At 39.2% G+C, this 17,055-nt stretch overlaps 1 protein-coding gene across 18 annotated transcripts in view; it reads left to right on the top strand.

Annotated features, from left to right (window-relative positions):
• CADPS2 (calcium dependent secretion activator 2) overlaps window positions 1–17,055 on the top strand; it is a 536,067-nt gene that overhangs the window by 511,908 nt on the left and 7,104 nt on the right. The window lies entirely within an intron of this gene.

Genomic DNA, 17,055 nt, shown 5'->3' with positions numbered 1-17,055 from the left:
CACAGCTAGTATTATTGTTCTGGCCTCCGCCCATAGTCTTTGTCCTCCTTATTGCCAAAGTCTTAGGGAGGATTAAAATTTGTATTCCCTGCAAGGCCCTAAAATAGGATAATCTTGGACTTTTACATTAAATCTTGAAATAGTAAAGCTAAATATACTCTTGGAAGACCAAAAAAGTTCATATTAAGGCAAATAACCAAGACATTCTACTTCATTCCATAAGTGGTTAACCTTCTGAAACATTTTTTGCATAACACAGAAATAATTTTTTAGAAGTCTAAATAAACAATGGCAGATTCATGCTATTCATAGAAGGAACTGAGTTTGTTTTAAGGTATATCCGTAATCTCCAATTATCAAAATAGTAATCCGAGCCTGAGCTGTCATTGCCACCGTTCCCAGAGCACCTCCATGTACCAGGCAATGGGCTCGGTGCTTCACTTGCCTCATTTCTAACCTGCTGGCCAGATGCCATCGTCCCCATTTGACCTCATTCTCAGGTTAAGGACACTCTCCCACTCACTCAGAAAAGGTAAGTGACTTGTTAAGTGTTGAATCAGACTTCAAAATTGCGTCTCTCCAGTTTCAAAGTCTATGCTATCTCTACCATCCTTTAGACTTACAAAATCTGAAGTGGTAAAAACAGTACCGCCAGGGGCGGTGGGGGGGGGGGGGGGAGGGCGGTGCTGGACCCAGAATCCACAAACCTGAGTTCCAGCCACAGTTCCGCCATGGATTGTCAGAGTGAGTTTCAAGAAGGTATGTCCCCTGCTTCAGACACAGTAGAGTTGGTACGTGTAAACTGAAGAAATTGGTCTAGAACTCCAGATGGTTTCTGAGATATCTTCCAGATTTTAAACCAACTAGATTAAATTCGTTTTAATTTAAGCAGTGGTGACAAAAATTAGTGGGTGGTTGAATGCTAAGGCTTGTACCCCCGGTAGCCATCAGTAAGTTTTTTGGTCATGGCTGAGCGAAAGGAAGGTGTCCCCACCACAAAGCAATAGCGAGTGCAGTAGATAAGGTAGAAGAGAGATTAAAAATAGCTGTGTCATATGACACACTCTATCTACCACAAGGGCTCTGAACCCCAGTGTAGGAAATTGATTGGAACTCCTCTACTTCATATCCATGCTAAGTCTTTCCAAGTGACCAGAATATTTTCAGCAGAGACTATCTCTTCCTCTCAAATGGTCATCGTTACACATGTGAAGTTTAAAATCTACATGTTAAATTCACATTTTCAGTCTAGAAAAATGTATCTTCTCTGGCTAAGAGAACTCTTAAGGAAGTTTCCTGTAGTAAGATCATAGATTCACCCAAAAGTTTTTCTGCTTTGTATGCAATCTCTCTTACCCCAGTGTTTTTTCTTCTATATGAAATATCATTGTCAGCAACCTTAGATCGTTTTTAATCAAATCAAAACCATCTACAACTCATCTGATCCCAATCCAGAAGTATGACAAAGATTTTCCAATGCTTAAATTCCATTTTTTATGTCTACTACGGTATGATAGTTCTTTCCTCACACTCAGGCTTTAGGACACACAGTGGCAGCCACTGGCGCCCGTGTGTCACGAAAGATGCTGGACAGTCCCTTCAGAGCTTTGGATCCCTGTGTTGGATTACGGGGATATTTCCAAAGTCAAAACTGACATCTGCAGTAATTTCCCAAGAGCACTCTCTGTGGTCGTTTCATAATGTCCAAGAATATCACAACCTGAAGGTAGTTAGAGGTTGACTCAAATACATCTTATTGTCCAGGATACATACTAAACCTGCCTACCTCTCTAAACCTTTGTACATTTATTGGGCCTTGCCCTTCTTGAGTCCCTTTGAAACAATTTCATTTCAGCTTTCATGTTGCTGAAGACACATCAGGGTGCAGTATTTAATTGGTAAATCATGCAGATTAAACGTTCTCTTGTGTTATAAACTGATTAAATATTTAATTGTTGAAGAGTTTCATCTCAACGAGATTTTTTAAAAATATTGTTGTGATGTCTTGTGAAATTAAAAGTAATTCTTTAAATGATAGTTAATCAGTTATATTCATTTAAGTAGTGTTTTATAAAGGATTAGTTTCTCAGGACTTTCCTTGAAAAGAATTCTTTTCAGTAAAGAAACTCTAAATTAAACACTTTAAGTAAAATTGGCCTAAACTATATAAATGAGTTCAGTAGCCATTTTAAGATATGGTAACATACAAAGAAAAAAACCGAAACTATTACAAAAGAATATGTTTCTTAAAATAAAACTCATCTTCCATTTCTGTGCTGTTGTCTCTGGACTCCCAAATAAGAAAGGGCAGAAATGCTCAGACTTTTTGAGTGTAGTGTTTTACACCAGTGCCCAAACTTTCTGTCTCAGGAATTTATCCATCCTCAGTAAGATCAACACTACTACTTTTAACTTATTTAAAGATTCAGTTTATTATCATGTTGATTTCATGAGAGTATTTGAAATCAACAGAGCATGGATAGGAGTAGCTGCTAGATACAACTTCCTTCCAGGATGCCCTTGGTGGTATATATTTAGAATCGAATGTCTACTTTTTCAGTCCTTTCCTTTGGATAAATTTCTTTGTGTGTGTAATCAGCCTCGTTATTGGGAATGCAGGCTGCAGCCCATTAGCCTGAAGACTTCTTTGTCTTCTTGCATTTCTTATAATTCTGGGATATGTCGATTTAATGTCGATTTAAAAATAGTTTTCCTCTTCAATAATCTTTCACTTTCAAATGACTCTGAAGTTGTTACATAAACTACATAAATTAGTATAGATTCCCATTACAGAAGATTTTCTTTTTGGTGTTGTCTCTATAGTAAAAGAATTCAGATGTAAGACATTAACTGTTAGACCATCATGCCCAACCATGATTTTTCTGTCAACACGCAAAGCGAAAAGTGAATATCATTGTCGTGTCATTACCATTATTTTCCTTCTTCGTCAATAGAAAGGGATGGATGACGTAGATCCATCGATGTACTGGTGGCTATCTGAGATCACGTGTTTCTAAACATGGTGATGTTATGTATGCTGGTACCTCACTGTGTACTAAAGGCAGATAAAAAGTTCGATCTCCATTTTTGATCTGTGTTACCTTTAGCACTGTGTGATTTAGCTGCTGAGACACATTGTTTCTGAGGTGTTTTGAGGTTTTGTTCTTTTTAATTGTTTGAATTTCTGGTTTGTCTTACCTACAGTACTTGGGCTCACACTGAAGTCATTTGACCTCTTTTAATCAAACCCATTCCCTAGATTGCCTTGTTTGCCTCAGGAAATGCCATACAGACCTTGCTCCTTAACTTTTTTTTTTAATCCCGTCAAAGTTTGTTTCTTTTTAAAACCTCCCCTCTCGAATTAAGCTGTCTGGTTCGTCTTTGTTAATAATCCTTATTTTAATGTGAAGTTATTATTTTTAAGTATAAGAATTTATAAAAGGGTCTACTTTTGATGTACGGCGGGTGCCAAAATAGCTTTGGCAAGTCCAGACGCAGCTTAAGGCAGCCAAAGGCCCTCATTTGAATCTAAGCTGTTGGTGAATTAAAAACCTGAGAAACTTGAGCTACGCGTGCCTAATCGCCTAAAAGAAACTCAGCAAGAAAATGTCGTGTAGCGGGTTGATCTGATTTCTTTGATAATTCAAAAGGATCTTCAAGAACTATGTGGACTTCTTACTTATATTCTTGAAATGTGATCATGAAACACAATTGTCATTTGGCACATTCCCAGAAATACACATCTTTGCATGAGGCACCTGGACATATGTGGCAGGTCTGGTAGAATCAGCTAATTAACAACACAGGCTTAAACAGGCACCTCATCTGGCGATGCAGCCAGTTGCCTGATGGTGCTCAGCAGGGTTGGGTAGTGCTTTTTATTTTTCTATCCTAATGGTCTGCTGCCCACCTAATTTTGCCTTATTGTCAGTCACTACTTACCGCAGCTTGGGGCCCTCCCAGGAGGCTAAATTATTATCAAAGGATTAGGGAGATGTAGCCTTGCAGCTCTGACATTTCTGATTACTTGTCTATGCCAGAACACTAATTAGCTGTGACTAATTAAGAAAAATGTCCCTGCCATAGAAAACCATTTAAAAGAACTGAGGAGTAGAAAAGCAATTCAAAAGCTGAGCAGTGCTCAGATTTGCCGATGCTCTTTAGATTTCCACCAGAGCCTTAACTCACCTTTAATTGTGCTCAGAATTAAAAAAAAAAAAAAAAAAGAAGAAGAAGAAGAAGAAGAAAGAAAGAAAAAAAAAGAAAATCGCACATGTGAACTGATCTGAGGATTTTCCTTGAAGAGGGGGAAAAGGAATTGTTGTTGAGCACCTACACTCCCTTAGCAGTGGTAAAATTGTCTTTGAGGAATGGAAGATGACAAAACATTCATTTCCATCGAGCAGTTTTCCTCCACAGCAGATGTGTAAATGTACATTGGCATTCATTCACCCAAGCCAATATCAATGACTTAATAGTCACTGAAGAACGTAGAATATTCTCTTGACTGATTTTATTTTTTTTTCTTGACTGATTTTATAAAAGATAGTTAAAATGAGGACAACACATTGAGCATTTTCGAAGTTCGTTAGTATTGATTGATTTCACGCTACTTCCACATTGAAGATTTTCTGGAAGATCTGACTTCCCCACACAGAGCCTGGTTTTTCCACAGCAACTCTGCATGCTTGTATAGCAACTGGCCACTAGTGACTCATTCATGAAAATACCTGGGCTTCCCCGGAGACCAGCATCTCGGTCTATTGACCAGTGCAAAGTTTTCATAGAACTGGGAGCTGCTACTCTCCTTCCCTTTGGACCTAACTTCATCAGCATATGACACATGACCTGAAGCCATTTCCTGTGGTGGCTTTTTCAAGTCCTCCTCTGTCAGCCACCCCATCTACAAGTCTTCCCCTGAATCCCTGTCTATGTTCACGAACGGATATGGCAGCGAGAACACCAGTGTTGACTAAGTCCAAATGAAAAAAATCTCTGTTTAAGGAAGTGGCTATTGTGGTAAAACCATGATTAGGTGTGTTTATTGAGTGGATTGAAAGGAAACTCTATAAAGAACAGTGTTCAAAGGTACTTATAAACACCTAGAGAGGCCCTTAATTTCCTGATGATGGCCCAGCACTAGGTAAGAGTCCATCTAAATTTTCCTGTGTTAATCTAGGCAAAATATTTCATTTGAAATAGAGTTCTAACCCCATCTCCCCTGAATTCTTCATGCTATTTTTTTAAACCCATTTCCCCTTTTCCTCTCAGTGGAGAAAAAAACAGGTAGCCAGCATCCTCTAGGGAGTAATCCTTCCTGTATATGAAGACTGTTATTAAGGCGCTTATCATACTTGTCCACTCTGGGATAAATAATCCCTATTTGTTTCACTTCTCTTCATAGGCCCCTTTCCTAGCCCTTTAATCATCTTTGTGGCTGTCCTTTGAAACTTCTCTAAGCGTTCTCTGTCATGGCTTAGGGTTTTGACTCAGGAATTGGATGCGGTGTTTAAATGCGGCTGGACAAGATTCTTTCAGGCCATGTTCCTTCTGTGCATTCTAATAAATAACATTCCCATACTTTGGCTCTACAGATGCTCATAAATGTGGTTCCATATACTCCCCCCCATTTCTTTGTGTCAACATGTTGACGTTCCCCTCAGTTAACTGCCTACACTATATGCAAATAATGTATATGTTTATTGTTGGAGAATGTCCATTCAGTTGATTTCTTTAAACATTTTTTAAAAAAGATTTATTTATTTGACAGAGATCACAAGTAGAGAGAGGGAGGAAGCAGGCTCCCCACTGGGCAGAGAGCCAACGTGCGACTTGATCCCAGGACCCTGGGATCATGACCCGAGCCGAAGGCAGAGGCTTGACCCACTGAGCCACCCGGGCGCCCCCAGTTGATGTTTTAGATGCATAAGGAAACCTCCAATTCACTGTTCGATTACTATGTGTAAAGCCTGGTGGGGAATGCTGAGGTAAAAAGGTTTGGCATTGTTTTGTCCCACAGAGTTGGGTATCTCTGTCACGGGGACAATGGATTCTAATTAAATAGGAAATTGAGGGTGCCTGGGTGGCTCAGTGGGTTAAGCCTCTGCCTTCAGCTCAGGTCATGATCCCAGGCTCCTGGGATGGAGTCCTGCATCAGGCACTCTGCTCAGCAGGGAGCCTGCTTCCTCCCACCCCCCGTCTGTCTTTCTGCCTACTTGTGATCTCTCTCTCTGTCAAATAAATAAATAAAATCTTTAAAAAAAATAAAAATAGGAAATTGAAACTCCCTTTATTAACCATTTGTTCATCCAGCCAATATTTGTTCCATAGAGGCCACACACTATGTGGCAACATTGAAGAAGATATACCAAGTCCCTGATTTGAGGGAACTTACAATCTTATGATCAAATGGGACTACCGAAAAAGTGAACTTCTCATTAAAATGCTTTACATTTTCATCTATGGGATAGATATGAACATATTTTCTTTCAAATGGGTGTATTATGGAGAAGTAAAATCTAATTCCCTTTCGAAAGGGGTAACAGTGATCATAAAATTCATTTATTTATCTGTTTCAGATGGAAGATTGGAAACTTGCCAAAAGTTAGGGCCAATGCAAGGTTTGTACCTAGCTCCATGACTACGAAGTAATGTAAAGGGAGAGGTACGCTCTCCCTTTCTACCCTTCATGGGTTCCTTGCTCAAAGCCAGGCTTATTTCAAATCCCAGGAGAGTTCTCTTGTGCCCTTAGACTGAAGTCAACAATGCCATAACGGTGATATTTTTCTGCATTTAAAAAAAAAAAAAAGCTCATAAAGCCAACAAGTATAGAAGTCATGCAGGACATGTCACTTGGCAGTGAAAATTCACAGACAGCACTGCCACCCTATTCCAGATATCCCCCCACATCCTTAGATAACCCCCAGGAGTGGGGACCAGTGCCCCTAAGCATATGCTAGAGAGCCAGCTCCCTGCTCACGTGACAGAACTGAGCACATCAACATCTGAGCACGTAGTAAGACTATGTATGTGGACACGGATGTATGACCTAGACCTGGGGGCACATTCTCCTTTATTCAATTCATCCCTTAAAATGAAATCAGACTGCCACATTTAATGCTCTGTTTAGGTCCTATGTTCAATTTCTTTAGCCAGATGCCATTGTTTATCTTTTGGTGATTTCTACAACTTTCACATCTATTCAACTATTTTTTTCTATTACTAAAACATGTGAATCAAGTCAACAACCTGGCTCTCATACTCTTCTATCCTCTCTATGTTTAAAAAAAAAACAAAACTGCACTGTCGTCATCATACATGCAGTACTTTCTGTCTCCAATTATTTTTTTTAAGGATTTTTATTTATTTACTTGACAGAGATCACAAGTAGGCAGAGAGGCAGGTAGAGAGAGGAGGAAGTAGGCTCCATGCTGAACAGAGAACCCAATGCAGGGCTCAATCCCAGCACCCTGGGATCATGACCTGAGCCGAAGGCAGAGACTTTTTTTTTTTTTTTTAAGATTTTATTTATTTATTTGACAGACAGAGATCATAAGCAGGCAGAGAGGCAGTCAGAGAGAGAGGAGGAAGCAGGCCCCCTGCTGAGCAGAGAGCCCGATGCGGGGCTCGATCCCAGGACTCTGAGATCATGACCTGAGCCAAGGCAGCGGCTTAACCCACTGAGCCACCCAGGCGCCCCCGAAGGCAGAGACTTTAACCCACTGGGCCACCCAGGCGCCCCACTGTCTCCAAATATTTAAAAGCAAATAGGCAATGCTAGATATGTGCCAATCTGCTAAGGGCTGGAGATAGCAATAAAAATAATCCTTGGGGCACCTGGGTGGCTCAGTGGGTTAAAGCCTCTGCCTTCAGCTCAGGTCATGATCGCAGGGTCCTGGGATCAAGCACCGCACCGGGCTCTCTGCTCAGCAAGGAGCCTGCTTCCTCCCACCCCTCAACCTCTCTGCCTACCTCTCTGCCTACTTGTGATCTCTGTCAAATAAATAAATAAAATCTTTAAAAAAAATAATAATAATCCTTGGTTGCTTCCCATCCTTTGCAGCCATACCAGCACACCATGCAGTATTTTCATAGATGCCTTACAGAGTTCGAGGAGCAGAAAATATGGGAGCATCTGATTCTGCCTAGTAAGAGATAGTTGTGGCTTCCTAGCAGAAATAGTGGTTGAAATGAATCTCAAAGGTGGACATAGATCTGGCCAGGAAACATACCTCAGGATAAAAGTCTAGGCGGAGGGACTGACAAGCCCAGAAATCCTAGATTTAGAGAAACCCAACATGGAGCAGAGCAGCAGCTCAGTCAGCTTGTGGAGAATGGATCCTATGGGCATGGCCCATGAGGTAGAGACAGAACGGTAGCTAGTTAGTCCAGTCCTTCCAGCACTCAAAAAGTAACTTGGGAATAATTGTTTTCCATTTTTATAAGGAAACTGAAACAGGAAAACCTGCTATTAGTTAATTCTCAGGCCTAGATTTTCTCTCAAATTGTGCCATTCAATAACCATACTAGGAGTCTGATTTATTTTTATTCGGATCCTATGTATGAATTTAGATGCAATATTGACCAAAATTTTATATATAGTGTTTAACATGAGTCATTCAACACGATGAAAAGGTCATTGTGCCCACATGAACCACGCAGTGGCGATGGGCCCCAAACTGCTCTCCACAACAGTGATAACCGGACACCGAGTTTGGCCAATCCAATAACTGTGATTAGTCATTTTAGTCAAAAAATTAGTCAAACCAGCCCATATCCCATCATTTGTCACAAAGTAGTAGAGAGGGAGAACAACTGATTATCTGAAATTTTCACTTATAATCTTTTTTTTTTTTTAAGATTTTGTTTATTTATTTGACAGAAATCACAACTAGGCAGAGAGGCAGGCAGAGAGAGAGAGGGGAGGCAGGCTCCCCGCCAAGCAGAGAGCCTGACACGACTCAGGGCTCGATCCCAGGACCCTGGGATCATGACCTGAGCTGAAGGCAGAGGCTTTAACCCACTGAACCACCCAGGTGCCCCACTTATAATCTTTTTAACACCAGGTGAAGAGCCCCAGAATAAAACGACAGAGGCACTTACCTGCTTGATAATCATGAATAATAAAGGGCAGTATTGATTTTTTTTTATTTTAAAGATTTATTTATTTGGGGGAAAGAGCATGCTCATGAGTGAGGGGAAGGATGGGGAGGGGCAGAGGGAGAGGGAAGAGGCAGACTCCCTGCTGAGCACAGAGCCCTAGAACCTGGGACCCTGACATCATGATCTGAGCAGAAACTGAGTCAGACGCTCAACTGACTGAGCTACCCAGGTGCCCCCAGAACAGTATTAACTTTAATGACTTTGTGTAGTGGAGGTAAAGATAGGCTAGCTTAATATTATTTTCAGGACATTTTGGAATGACAGGAATTTTGGATGAATGAAATAGTAGCAGAAAAGAGCTTCTACAACTCCCAGTTTACGGAATTTATCCTGTTCTGTAACTTACTCTGTTTTGTAACTGAACAGGATCTAACTCACCTAGAAATAGCTTGGTATTTATACATTTTTTGTCAGTTTTTCTTGTTGTTGTTTTTGCTTTTTTTTTTTTTCTAAAGATTTTATTTATTTATTTGACAGACAGAGATCACAAGTAGGCAGAGAGGCAGGCAGAGAGAGAGAGGGAAGCAGGCTCCCTGCTGAGCAGAGAGCCCGATGCGGGACTCGATCCCAGGACCCTGAGATCATGACCTGAGCTGAAGGCAGCGGCTTAACCCACTGAGCCACCCAGGCGCCCTGTTTTTGCTTTTTACTGAACTTTTTTTTATTATCATTTTCATTAATGTATAATGTATTATTTGCCCTGGGGTACAGATCTATGAATCGTTAGGCTTAAACATTTCACAGCACTCACCATACCCAATGTCCATACCCAACCACCATCTCCCTACCACTCCCACCCCACCCCGCAACCCTCAGTTTGTTTTGTGAGATTAAGAGTCTCTTACGGTTTATCTCCCAATTTTTTTAAAGTAATGTCTACTCCCAATGTAGGGCTCAAACTCATGACTCTGAGATCAAGAAATTCAGCTGTTCTACTGACCGAGCTGGCCAGGAACCCCTACATTTTTTTTTTAAAGAGAAAGTGTGGGAACAGAAGTATTGAACTTCAAGAATAGGAAAGCTTTTTCAGCATTCAACAAACATACTAAGTACCTACTATCCTACTGTATGTCAATCCTCCTGTGTTATTAGCACTTTCTACATTTTCTTAACAGACATCAAAGTGCTCATAAACTCTCCTTTGCAGACTTCCTGATAGAGGTAGAAAATGAAAACCACCCTATGAGGTTATTGAACATGGAAAAAGAAAAACATGAATCAAATGCTCTTCAGTTCTATGTTAAAAAAAAAAATGATGAAAGCAGTATCTATAGATCGAGCCTCCTTATGAATGAACCAATGATTTCTTCCCCACCTTGCATTGTTTTGTTACAGTTGAAAAAAAGAACCCTTCCCAGTATTCCTAAGCATTAAAGTGTATAGCACTTTGAAGCATCTTAAGAATGAGGGGCACCTGGCTGGCTCAGTAGCACTGTTAGACTCTTGATCCTAGGGTCATGTGTTGAGCCCCACACTGGGCTCAAGATTTTTTGAAAAAAATCTTAAGAATGGGATACATGGGAATGGCATAGCACAAGGGCCACTTGGTTGGTTATCCTAACAGAGTATGATTCTTGAAAGAATTTATTTGCATTACATATTATTAGGTTTACAAATATCTTTGGTCTTTGGAAATGTAGATTGTTTTAACTTGCTAAAAAATGTGGTAGGCTTCTTTGAAACAATAAGCAATTTTCTGTTTACTTCACAGTCCTGTGTTTCAAGACTATCAGGAACCCCCAAGAATAGTGAATACAGATTTCTTAGTTGTCTGCTGGAAATAGGGAACTACCCTTAAAGAATCATGATTTTATTGACAGAACAGACTGGTTTCTAGAAGGAAATGGAATAAACCTAGCAGTCATGAGTACAGACTCTACAGTATGGATGTAAGATATAAATTATGTCTTATAAATAAGGTATAAGATATAAATCCCACTTATCCTTAGTGTATAAACCTAACGTGCTTTATCTAAACTCAGTTTTCCACCCATATAAGCTCAGTTTCCACATATGCAACATGGGAATAATAGCCATCTCATGAAGGTTAGGAGAATAATTTGCTTTTTAAATTTTATTTATTTATTTATTTATTTGAGAGCGAGACAGAGCACAAGCAGGGGGAGAGGCAGAGAGCAGGTTCCCCACTGAGTGAGGAGCCCCACTCAGGGGTCAGTCCCAGAACTCCGGGATCAACTCCGGGACAACCTGGGCCAAAGGCAGACACTTAACCAACTGAGCCACCCAGGCACCCTAGTTGTTTTAAGAATTAAATGAAATTTTAACTGATGAACTTAAATTTCCCAGGGAAGACTTAACAAGTATATCAGATACCTTTGTAATCGAAATCCATAAAAATAATTGCATGAAAACTGCACCTTACAGTTCATTAGGAATCTCATTCATTCCTCATGACACGTGATTGTTGCATTTTTACAATGTGTTTGTTCTTCATTAAAAAGCCAAAATGAGGGCACCTGGGTGGCTCAGTTGGTTAAGCATCTGCCTTTGGCTCAGGTCATGAATGCCAGGGTCCTGGGATCAAGTCCCGTGTCAGGCTCCCTGCTCAGTGAGGAACCTGCTTCTCCTTCTCCCTCTGCCTGCCACTCCCCCTGCTTATACACTCTCCCTCTCTTTCTCTCTCTCTTTCTCTCTCTCTCTGACAAATAAATAAGTAAATATCTTTTTTTAAAAGGCCAAAATGAATAAGTTAAAAACAGACAAAATAACAGGTGATAGAAAGTTCTGGAACTCTAGCTTTTTTTTTTTTTCCAATGAAGCTGTATTTAAGCACCGTGAAAAAGTGAGAAGGTGTGATAGTTTGGCTTTTCCCTGCAGTTCATTCTTACAACAATCACAGGCTGTATCGGTTCTAATCGTGCCATTTATTCTGATAATTAAATCTAATATCATAGTATTTCTGGAGAACATCAAAATCTTATTTAAAAGTTAGATTCACCTCATCTATCCTTCATCTGACAGAAGAGAAAACTGAGGGAAGAAGCTTTGACAGGCTCAGTCAAATAGCCACATAAAAGGTGTTGGCCATTCTGCCCTCTCAGCTTCTGTGTTGATGTCCTTCTCCGGTATGTGGACAGTCAGCCCTCAGCTGCCATGTTCAGAGGCAGGTCTGTCCTTCCGGCATGAACCAGGCTCTGGGTATAGCTGGGAATGTTGATAGGTATTGGTTGGGTTGAACACTTCCTATATTTCTAACCATAATACACTGGTTTCAGTTTTCCTGAAATGTAGCCCTTATTCCTATTCTAAGCCCACAGAAAAAGCACACTTAAAACTTTATAGATGCTTGTGTTTCAGGAGTCTGTTTTATGGAAACACATAGCATCATTTCTGAGATACCTCATGAAGGGCCGGGGGTGGGGGGGGGGTGGGGATGTTGGTGTTACTGTTTCAAATTTGCCATTAATACAAAATTTGCGTTTTAGTGTTTGGAAATGGGAAGTGACTGGCCACGAGTTTAGCTATATGGAATAGACATGCTGCCCACAAAGGGAACACACAATGTACAATGAAGCATTTACATTTACTTTTTAATATACTGGTGAAGCTGGAGGGCATTAATGTTTCTAAATACTTTGTCACTCTCCAAAGTGACAAAATGATCTTAAAGAATGCTTTTATCAAGTCTATCAAAACCTTCAGCATTTCAAAAATGTTATTTGTTCTTTAATTCGATTCAACCTAGCATTTGAAAGGTAGTTTCTTTCCTAAGATGACCTTTTCTAGATGGCATTTCACTTCAACTTGGTTCCTCAACACTTCTAAGACAGCTTCCCTTGAAATACATGAAGAAATAGACTCTGGAAATTTAGCCATTCCAGATCTTAGTGCACTAAAAAGTGTTGGATTGTTTTCTGGTTTTTTTTGTGTGTGTTTTTTGTTTTTTTTTTTTTTTTCCTGTTGTTCACCTATTGAGTTAAGCATAGCTGGAGAAGAATGAAAATATATCAACTAGTTGTACCAATTCATAATCAATAAAAAGCTAAACAGTTAAGCAGAAAATGTATCACAGATTTGTTCCTGGCAAAGCAGCTATTTCTGCCTTGCCATCATCGTCAGAAGCCACATTCTGACAGAAATCATTTGCTTGAAGCAGCCGTGATATATAAGCCCTATGTGGTCTCGTGATTCAGATTTAGGAATATCAGCCACAGAGGGTCTAAAGGCATTGTGCATTAGTACATATTGAGACCTCATTCCAGGTGGCCAGCAGCTGGACTTCTTAAAAACAAAATTTCCAAAATAAATGGGAAGCGCTTGTTTCCAGGCAGGGAGTGTTTTATTTAATTGAATCATCCTCAAAAACATCATAAATTAGGCAGAACAGGGAGTTGTGCATATTTAATATATTTGTTTTATATTTCCCCTAGTCAACGGAATAATGAAATTCCTTAACTACTTCTCTTTAACTTGCACGAAGAAAGCACGGTATGTTGCTAAATCTCTTTTCACCGGCACCGCGGAGAAACAACTTTAATCCTTGTTAGAAAATTGCCGAGTCTGGGACTGACAAAGAGCTCATGCTTGGTCCATTGTTAGTGCTCCCTGGCCCCAAGAGCAGAGCCCTTTACAGCTGCGTGGATCCCGCCCGGCTCAGCTGCACTATTTAGGAGAGGAGGTTTGTCAATTTCTATTGACAATGGAGAGAGTTTTTCAGGGCCTGTAGCAGTGCTCACACAGTCGGGGATCAATGCCAGCCATTCAGACTGCACCCTCTTTCATTGCTTTGGTTTGTTAATTCAAGACTAAAGGTCCACTGAGGGGGTTCAGGGTGTTTAAGAAAGCTGATGAACTGTTTAAGAAAGCTGATGAACTGCAAGCGTTTATAGCCCTGGTGTGGCAATTTCCATAGTCAGTGGCAACTCCTGGCACTGAGGGAGCTGTGTCCTTGTTGACCCTCTTGTTATTAAAAATGCACAAGTGCTACGCTTCTCAATATTTCAACACTCTTTCATTGTCAATACCACCTTCTGAGCCCTTCAGCTTGTTGCTTGCTCTAAAGATCTTCTTAGATTGGGTTTGAAAACTTCACCTTAAACACTAGATTAGACTGATGTTCTGTTTTCCGTGCTCCTGTTGATTTGTTGAACCTTCCCAGGGCTGGAAAGCAAGTAGCAGCTTGATGGGGAGACGGGCTGCTAATATGATTTACCAGTCTACAGTCATGCACAATAAGTGTGAATAAATACAGGGGTCTCACAGAGTCAACCCTAGCCTTTCCTTTTCTTTTATTTTTGCTTTAAAAGAAATATCTCAAGAAAATGAAGTGAGTAATGCATGCCCTTACAGGAGTTGAATGAACCACAAAAAGAAGAAAAAAAAAACAACAACATATTTTTTGTTAAAGTGGTAGGCTGCTGTCATGGATTGATGTAGGGGGAAAAAATGTAGAATATACACTTACTGCTTTCTTCCTAAGTAGACCAAAGCAAAGAATGAAGCGGTAATGCCATACCCATGACTTCAGTGCAATCTGCAGCGTCCCTTCTTTGTTATCCCCCGAAGGGAAAAAGTGAATGGTCAACCAGATTGTTTTATAAAGTTCACTTTTCCCGAAATGAAAGGACATTTGCTAACATTCAGACTTTCCTGCACATTCGCCCTTTCGAATGTTTCTTTCTTTTTTTTTTTTTTTCCTCTCCTTTGTGTTGGGGAGGTTGCTTTTGCTTGGGTGGGTGAAAATGAAGCAAATCTACCTGTGAGTTTCGTGTTAAGATGGAAAAAAAAAAAAACAAAAAAACGGAACCATATTCTAGCACCCAAAAGAGGAACATATCAATTCCAGCACCAGAAATAGGAAAGTGCTGGAGATTTCTTTTTGGTGGTTGTGTTTGTTTGCTTATTTGCTTGGAGTGTGTGTGTCTGTGTTTGTGTGTCTCTTTCACCATATACAAGAAAGAAACAGTCCTAGTGGGTTTTGTGCTGTTGTTAGTAGCAACATAAACTCTGAGCTAAAGTGCTGCTTTCCCTTAATTACCTGATTTAGCTGAAAATCCTCAAAATGCTTTGCCTCGGGAACCAAGGAATATGCATTTTTACCTGAAAAGAATAATTTTTCTTATAGAACTTTCCTTATCGAGTAATTGATTGCCTTTCAAACTAAGATGATGGTAAAGTAGCTGAAGCTTTTTTCTTCACAATCGTTCGCTTTTCTTCTCTGTTTTTATAGTTAACTTACAATCATTTTATCCCCAGTTGATTTTTCTCTAAAATTACAATTTTGGCATTGTGTTAAAGACGTGCTGTTAATAATAAATTTCTGTGTTACATTAGATGTCCTTTTGATTATCACTTAATCGTAAGTATCATGTGTAATGGGAAAATGAGTTAACTTTAAATTGTGTAAAGATTTTTTTAAAAACATAAAGGTGCATATGGAGAAATTCTCAGTGTTTTCATTTCCCTCAAATTCATACAACTTACCATAGATATAGTAACTTTATAGTCTAACAGACAGATTAACTAGTAAGGTATGCTAGACTTCATATATCATATTTTGCCCCCCAACAAAAAAATATTATCTCTTACAGAAGGATTATAATTTAAGAGTCATAACCATGATGACTGCATTTTAGCTTTCAAATTATCTGGCGACTGGTATAGGGTGAGAGTCTTAACTTAGTATCTCATATTTGCTATCACCAATACCCAAGAGTGTTTACCTGTATTAAAATAGAACTCAAGAGGTTGAGACTATAAATAATTTGAAATAGGGAAGTATAGGATTGAAATACCATTGGCAATTACTGTGTCAGGACTTCATTAGCAATTTTTTAAGAATTTAAGGGTATATCTTATTTTTGTAAAACTTGTTTCTGATACTTTTATAATGTCCAGAAAATTAAGAAAACAACCTTAAGGAAAGAGCAAAATTAGGTACATGAATAACATTTTTTAAAAAATCATAGCCTATCTCACATTTTAAAAACCTGGAATTCATCCATGTGCTATCATAATGTTTAACAAATCAGTTATTCCTTTTAGTTAGCTTATCTCATTTTATGTATGCATGTTCAGTGTACTAATAAATTAATAGAAATAAGTCTTATGAAATGTGACACTGATTCATGTTTCATTTAGGCTTAAAATACCATTTCTTATACTAAATTTTATCAGAATTTTATCAGAACAATGTTAAATACAAGTCCAGATGAATTTCATACTTACTCGTATCAAATAAGATTTCTCTTAACGATTGAATTTACTATTTTATTATGGAAGAAAATTTTTTTAAGATTTTTTTTCCTGTGTTTGTATACCTAAACACACACGCATCCCATGTGCATGACCTCTAGTGTCACTATATTTCTCTATACAAAAGAGACACAAAAATCCCTTCTCTTTCCAAAAACTCTTGTCATTTCCTACAAGCTAAATGGACTTTGCTATTTCTCAAGTTTATCTGAATGAGGAGCATTATTATTTTTACAGTATTACCCAAACCTAGCTCTAGCATGGAGTGGCGAATCCCTTAAAATGCTACCACTAATGGTAGATTGCCCTTTTAAAAACAAATAAACAAAAAACAAAAAAAGTCTTCTTTTACTATACTCCTAGACATTACATAGGAGCAGGAAATTACATGAGAGAAGAATTTTGATTTTCCCCTCAAAAGAGTGGGAATAAAGAGGAAAAAATAGGAACCCTCCAAAAACACTAGCAAAATGAAACCAGTTCTTTCACGATTTAGTCAACTGACCTCTTCTTTTCGTTTCTGATAGACAGCAATTCCATCCTGATAAAGTGCCTTCCTAAGGTCCGAAATCTTTATTTTAGATGGTTTTAAAACATCTTGGCAAATACTCCGCAACCACTAGTAGGTAAGGGTGAGATTGCAGATCCCTGGCTCCTAAGCCGTGGCAGGGCTCTCCA

This window comes from Lutra lutra, chromosome 11 (genome assembly GCF_902655055.1).
Source record: "Lutra lutra chromosome 11, mLutLut1.2, whole genome shotgun sequence".
Lineage (NCBI taxonomy): Eukaryota > Metazoa > Chordata > Mammalia > Carnivora > Mustelidae > Lutra > Lutra lutra.
Note: the sequence above shows the minus strand (reverse complement) of the source record. Positions and strands in the feature narration are given on the sequence as shown.